This window comes from Diadema antillarum, unplaced genomic scaffold, assembly GCF_040938485.1.
Source record: "Diadema antillarum isolate AM-2024a unplaced genomic scaffold, OU_Dant_1.0 seq00001548_RagTag, whole genome shotgun sequence".
NCBI lineage: Eukaryota > Metazoa > Echinodermata > Echinoidea > Diadematoida > Diadematidae > Diadema > Diadema antillarum.
In genome coordinates this window covers 391,331-398,681 of record NW_027272277.1, presented here as the reverse complement: position 1 = coordinate 398,681, position 7,351 = coordinate 391,331, and the positions used below count along the sequence as shown (strand labels likewise).

Here is a 7,351-nt window from a genome sequence, read left to right as displayed (position 1 = left end):
GCCATAGAACACTTCGTTTTTGAATACATCTGCCCATACATAGTATCACTTTGAGAATACCATTTATATACTTCACTTGCATGGGAAAATAATGAATACTTCAGAATCAGCATGAAACTCAAGTCATGATTGGAAGGGAATACAATGGAAGATCACTTGCATGGGACAAATACTGAATACTTCAGAATCAGCGTGAAACTCAAGTCATGATTAGAGTGAATACAATGGAAGATCACAATACACTGGAAGAATGTGGACAATGACTTTGTTCTTTTTGAAAAGTCTTTATCAACTGCCACGGCATTTTAAAGATATATCCTTAATTCGAGCGTCAGTTCATTCACGACGGCTCCAAGGTCTCCACACTTGTTCCTGTTCAAACCACCGCTTGAACGTTAACTGCCTGAAGCACGGTTTTCGGTGGCGACTGCGGTTCGGGAACAGTTTGCTGAGCGGGTTTGACTTGCCTTGTCACGGGTGTTGCCCGCCTGCGATGGAGCGGGAACCGCCACGAGCGTCGGGGCCTGAACGGCCGTGATCTGTTGGTGTGTGTTCAAATGGACCTGAGCGTAGGCCTTGGGCGATTCGGCAGAGATAGGTCCCGACGCAGTAGCCGGCGATATGGTTGGAGAAGCAAGGCTTTGAGCATACACGGGAATGAAATGGCTCGGCAGCTGCCCACCGGCAAGAGCCTGGGGAGGTAGTACCAGCGTGATTTCACCGGAGGGGAGTGTTCCCGGAATCCCGACAGGAATTCCCGACACGACCTGAGCGGGCGTGGCAGCGGCAACAGTGTTAGTAGCAGTGGGGCTCATGGCCTCGATGTGGTGTTGCACAAATTGCTGTTGGACGGGCGAGGCGGCGATGTTTGTTGTGGTTGTCAACGCGGTGGACGTCGTCACTGTTCCGGCGGGCGAGATCTGTACTTTCACTGGCTGGGACCCCTGAAGGGCAGATTGACCGCGGCAGCCGCGATGGCCGGCGAGGGCACCGTCACCGTTGGCTGGCCGACGTGGAGAGGTGCGATTGGCGACACGGACACCGGCGATGTCGGCGGTGACGGTTGCGTAGCGGGCGGCGATGAAGATGTTGGAGGATTGCAGCAATTGGCGAGATGGTTGATGAGAGAGAGGCGCATGTCGGCGTTTGCCCATATTCTCGATGTTAGTGAAGAAACGGGCGACCTCGTGAATGCACTCGCTGTAGCCTTGGCGAAATCGACTTACGGTGCTGGGATCGGAAGTGCGAGGAGCCTGCGGAAGAAAGATAAAATAGTGAAACCGCACGTTAGACATTAGCGCATTCACGTCAGGCACACATCAAACAATCAAACTCTTTTTCAATTTGACAGGTAGCGATTCCTTCATTACATATTTCCTAAAAGATGGAATAAGAAATTACTCAAGCATCACAAACTACACTGGAGCATCAGGAAAAATGCGACTGAAAATTGTTGTCTTTCGTTAGGGTCTTGTTTGGATTTTTTTTTCTTACTGCAAATACATTAAATGCTTTTGATTTGCAGAAAGTCAAATTTTCTTGCTAATTTCCTGTGAACAAGCAACACTGATACGTTGACAATAGACAGGAGAAATCATGCAGCTCTGGCTATGTACCTGCCAAATGGTTCCTCTGTACCGTCCTCAGATGCTTTACAGTCATTTCCAAGATGTCTGCTTTCTCGAGCTTGGAATGTCTGGAGCTCTGTGTAAGGAAACAAAGAAGACAAAGACATGGTCAAGACGGTGTGTTCAGGAGCGGGAAACCTTTTTGAAAACACGCGCTAAAATTCAACGATTATGGATGGGTGAGCACAAGGAGGGGGTTATATTGGGGGGGGGGGGGGGGGGGGGGGGGGGGGTCTAGCAAATGCGGTCGGTGATGACACGCTCGTTATGTAGGAAACAAAGGAAAAGAGCCCAGCGGTACTTGGCCGCATTGCCCAACAAGGGAAGGCGTGGAGAGATTCTTCTTACGCGTGGGGGATTTTCAATGAGCTCTTTCTCGATCCTTCATCCTCGTGCAAATTTGACTTGCGCGCCTCGTGCGCGATCGATCGCCACCCATCCAATCAGCAGCAATGGGTTGGTGGTCAGCAGAATAATGAGGCTCACCACCACGTAGGGTGGGGGAGAGGAGGGGAATAGGGCAATGGAAGCTGTGAAAAGGCGATAATCCCATTTCTCCATTATGAAGGCTGAAGAAAAGGAAACTTTCATTCCAGTTGATGGTTTGGGGAGACAAAGAGCTTTTTTTAAAGATACAAAAGCGCTCAGATATCTTCATCTTGTTCCTAAATTTAAGTATGAACCCCTGACAGGTATTTTACTTTGGGCAATTCAAACATCTTCGAAACGATCAGACTTTCAACAACCACATCAAGAAATAAAGATTTAAAAAATCCAATGCACATTGAAATAATTACGCTGATGTTAAATTAATAAATATAAATAAGTGAGCAATGCAAAAAGATAGAGGTGCGATGGAATTGAGACATCAAGGAGAGAGAGAGAGAGAGAGAGAGGAGAGACCGGGGAGATGGGGTGGGGTGGGGGTGCCTAAATGAGCTGCGGCATAGGAATGACAACGGAGACAAGGGTGTCGCGGGTACTTTATTCGGCGGGTCGCGTGCGCTCCCGGGGAGGTGACTACACATCACCGACTATTCTCACGAGTTTCGGATTACATCAGTCGCTCCGTCCCATCCGTTCATTTCGCAGAAGGAACAATTTGCCAAATTGCTCGTCGCTCCTATCCTGAACAGGCGGCAATTGAGTGGATCGATAAAATGGGTTTCTTATAAGCTAGGCGGTCTATTTAGATGGTCAGTGGGTTTCGACCACCGCGCGGGATTTTCCAAATGATTTTGGCGCGCTCCCTCCCTTCATACCCGACAGCATACTATCTCAAGCAGTATAGAAGAAGGTTTTAATGGATACAGTGGGGTCAAGATGGGCCAACTGGATGTTCTTAATCTTTCTACAACTTCAACTTTATATGTAGCGAGCTGGACAGATGCGTGCAAAAAAAAGAAAATAAATAAACGAGACGATCGCAACCATTGCCCGTTAATTTCACGAGGAAGAAAAAGCTAACAAACAAAAAAACACTAGTCACAACAACCAAGAAAAAAAAATTAAGAAAAGCCCACAATACAACTGACAAGGTAAAATCCGCCCCACTTCCTCCCATGGAAACATAACCATTTTAAAGAATACATGGTAGTTTGAAACGTGCAGTTTTAAAACAAATCGCGCGCGCGCGAATTAAAAAAAGAAATCCACATCAAACTTCCTCTGACATTTTTACCGTCAGCATTCGCTATTTATCATCACACCGAACAGCGCATCGTACGAATACACAATGACGGTTATTGCGAAATCACCTGTGCGCAAAAGGGATTTTCATTTTTTTTTTTTGACACCATTACCTTAATACTAGTCATGCTAGTACATGTACTACTATACCCGCGTCATTTCGACGGGAAGCCCCCTTATATATTACGGCTATGACTTCCAGTTAGTATTGAAAGTCACTGAAGTAGTACAAATCACTGGGTATGAACAGTGGAAAAGTGAATAAGGAAAGTGGAAGAACATTAAGAAATGGGGATATGTTGCAGCAACATTGATGTTGGAAAACAGGTTAATGAAAATGTATGAATCGATAAGAAAATCAATTGTCCAAACTTTGCAACTAGCTTGAAATAAAAGCTCCCAAATACTTACATCCTTGTTGGTAGCTTCCAAAATGAGCGACTTGAGTTGTGAAAGGCTGTCGTTAATTCGAGCACGTCTCCGCTTCTCCATCAATGGCTTGGAAGACTGTTGGCAAACGAGAAAAGAAGACAAACATTTGATTACAAGAAAACAATAAAGTACAATTGACGATTACAATGGTGAGAGAGCAATAACTTATGACCGAAAAACTCGTATGAATAATCGAGATAGGTCTATACATTGTGTATCATCACTATGACAACTTGTCAACTGTCTCCACATCTGGAACTCAACCAGCGAGAAGAAACCTGTTCGTGATGGTGATGCAAGCCGTCGCAAGCTATCACGAAATCGAATCTGAACTGAGAAGGCAGTCAAAAATTTAACATCCTATATAGAAAGAAAATAAAAAGAAGGTAATTAAATACCTTTCGGCCTTCATGAATCTTTGGCTTGGTATCCACGGGCATGATGAACAGTTAAATCCAAACAGGAAGACAGTAAATAATCACAGAAAGAATGAACAGTGAGCGACAGCACATTAAAAGCCAAGGCGAGTTATTTTTCCAAAGTGGTAGAAGAAGCTGGTCGTTGGTCACTCGGCTCAGTAGAGGCACGCGGATGATGTGCGCGAGCCACCAGTGATTCGAGTGGTGGAGCGAAGTCTCGCACGAGAGTGGCAGAGCGGTTGTCTCTCACGACTGGGCTTCGTCAGTATCTGATGGAATTCACCTTCGTCGTGTGCTGATAACTAACCCCTCACGCTTTTCTTCTCGTGTGAATTGCGAACGAGCGATGTTCCCACAGACCGACTTAATGCGCTCCATAAAGCCTCGAATTGACATTCCTCGACACAACAATAGATTGTCCCGTGTAGATTTATGGCGTCTCGCGACATGCTGCAAACCCAAGTCACTCACAGAAGGAGAACATTTTTACCGGTCGCTGATTGGTCCGCTGCGTTCAGGTTGGTGCTCTCATTGGTTGCTCAGTCGCGTGATGTTTCGATATGGGAGGCTGACTTTGCGAAGGCATGGGCGCAGGGTGGACGTCTCACTCCTTCTCTATTAGCACGTGCCGTTATTGCCTCGTGCGTACAGGTGACAGTAAGCTCCGCCCACCTGTCGCTCGGCATGCAGTGGTAGAGGAACAAGTGTATCGCTATGCATGCAGTACACGAGGAGGAAAAAAAACTGCTTTCTCCGTGTCGTGGCACGCCGTTCGCCTTGTGCTGCGACGGCTGTCTCGTACGCACAAGTCACGGGAGAGAGAGAAAGAGAGGGAGAGAAGAAAACAGAACTCGAAGAAAAGGGCAGAAAAAGTAGAAAAAAAAAAAGAAGAGAAAGATAAATTGATGAAGCGAGCGAGTAACCACAATCGTATGCAAATCGCACCCAGTAAAAGGCTGAGGCAGCCAAACAGGTCCCTTACCGTGGGAACAAGTCGAATATCGGGAAGTCCAAAACACGTCCACCACTATTCGCTTATTATTTCCTATTGTCATCACTCTGGTAAACAACTTCTAAGCTGAAGCTAATACCCTGAAATTATGAAAGCGCACGGGGCTATCCAAAGGCTCACACCCCGTCAGGCATATTGGTACATACTACATGTCTGACGTTTGAGACTATAGGTGTTAACGCTTGAAATCTCAGGTTTAAACCCCCATGAAATCAATATTTACAGTTTAATGTGTTTTTCTCGCTATTACCTACACACTCACACTCACATGTATAATTGTTTTGTATATGATATATAATTTGATCATAACCACTGTTCTAATATACGGCCAAGCACCGCTGATATCCCAAACTTGCATCGCTTTAAAAGCGGTTCGCAATCAGAAAACAAGTCTATACGCAAATCCTGATAAAAGTAATTCTTGGTAATCGATACATGTCTTCTTCTTTTTTTCGAACAGGGGTCAATATGCTAATAGGTACATCGTTGTGTCTCTTCAAGATTGTTCTGAAAAGATTCTAATGGTTTCGTTCAATTTGATGCTGAGAATCATCAGTTAGGTGATTTCATTTTGTTTTATCTTTTTTTTAAACATGCATGATAAAGATAGGAAGCCATGTCATACCATTTTGTTATACCCGTGGATTCGTGAGCGATGTCTCGTATTATGTTTGCTCAAAGTATTTGTAGGCTCTTTAAGGTTGTTGTTTGCAAAGAGACCATGGGAAAATCAAACACGGAGGGAGTTTTATATATATATTTTTTCGATGGGTCCGGCACACGAGCTGATAAATCTCGAACGTGCACTACGCTCATCTTATAATATGCCCGAACAAGCCTCCCTTATCTGTGTTCAAACACAGCGCTCGGGCGATGGGTCCAAGGAGGTGGTGGTGGGCGAGTGTGGATTGTGTGTTTTACTCTGTTTGACTGTACCCTGATTCTACCCCTCTTTTAACTATACGTCCTCACAAACTGGCAGTGGGTAACAGCAGTCAAAAGATCAATTCTTATACCTTTTTCTCTGTCTCTCTCTTTTTTTTTGGGGGGGGGGGGGTAATGGACAAACTCAACATCTGCATGTCTTATAAAGTTTAAGAAATTATGGGGGAGATTACGTTGGTAAGTGTTGTCCTATCATATCCCGACAACCTTTTCTGTAAGAAACATCATTCCTCCATTTTTATTTCTCAAAACGACACTTTTTATAATAAAGAGAAAGAAACACAAAAGTTAGTAAATAAAACCCCAGCCCCAGCCACCCCCCCCCCCCCCAAAAAAAAAAAGACGAAGAGTATCAACAAAACCACATGCGACGTGTGAAAGGCAAGCAGATCTTTGATAACTATAGCAACCACAAGTCAGGTTCGAAATTTGTGTGATCTACACCGAATACCCCACCTTCACATACCTGCAATATCATTATTTTTTTTTATCCACCCTGGATAGAAGGCGAGCTGGCTGGGTACGGCGCGCTCCGGCAAACAAGACGGGTGGTATTAAAAGTCAAGTGTTGCCGTCAACATATTATGCACTTAAAACCGTGGGAAACAATTCTCATCTGTAAGCTATCGCGATGGGATTTTTTTTGAGAGTAGGGACCGAAATTCCATCACGTTTTCCCTTCGATCCATTCCAAAGCTTGTATGTATGCGATTCTATCCATGTCTTTGGACGGAATAGAAAGAGGGAGAGAAAGAGAGAAAAAAGAAATATGTGAATAATATGGATGAGAGTTAACCCTTCCTCCTTCCCCGCTGTGAGCAGGGCGGTGGGTAATATACGTTTAATATCTGACACCCCGTAATTATGAGTATTGCTCATATTCTTCTAGCGTCAGTTTTCCAGGGCTGTCAAACAGGGATTCGTCTTTTCCTCTTTTCGTTTTTGTTTTCTGTTTCCTTTGATTCCTTGCATTAAAGTACAGTACGGTTCGAATGATTAAATCACTACATAGATGATCTCGGAAAAAAAGATAAGTACGAGATTCCGACAAGCCATCATTCCGCAGCCCGGCTACCTCCGAGCCTCATTCTGGAAAAGAAACGACAATATTGCATACTGGTCTTTTAAAACCACGTGGGGCAAATTTGCGCCAAAATTTGAAGCTGCAGTTACATTCAGGCCAGCTGACTTCAAGAAACGCCCGAGCATGAAAGGACAACAGTGGC

General features: G+C 44.8%; 1 pseudogene; it reads right to left on the bottom strand.

Annotated features, from left to right (window-relative positions):
* Positions 1 to 336: 336 nt before the first annotated feature.
* On the bottom strand, positions 337 to 4,496 carry LOC139710611 (uncharacterized; annotated as a pseudogene).
* Positions 4,497 to 7,351: the final 2,855 nt, after the last annotated feature.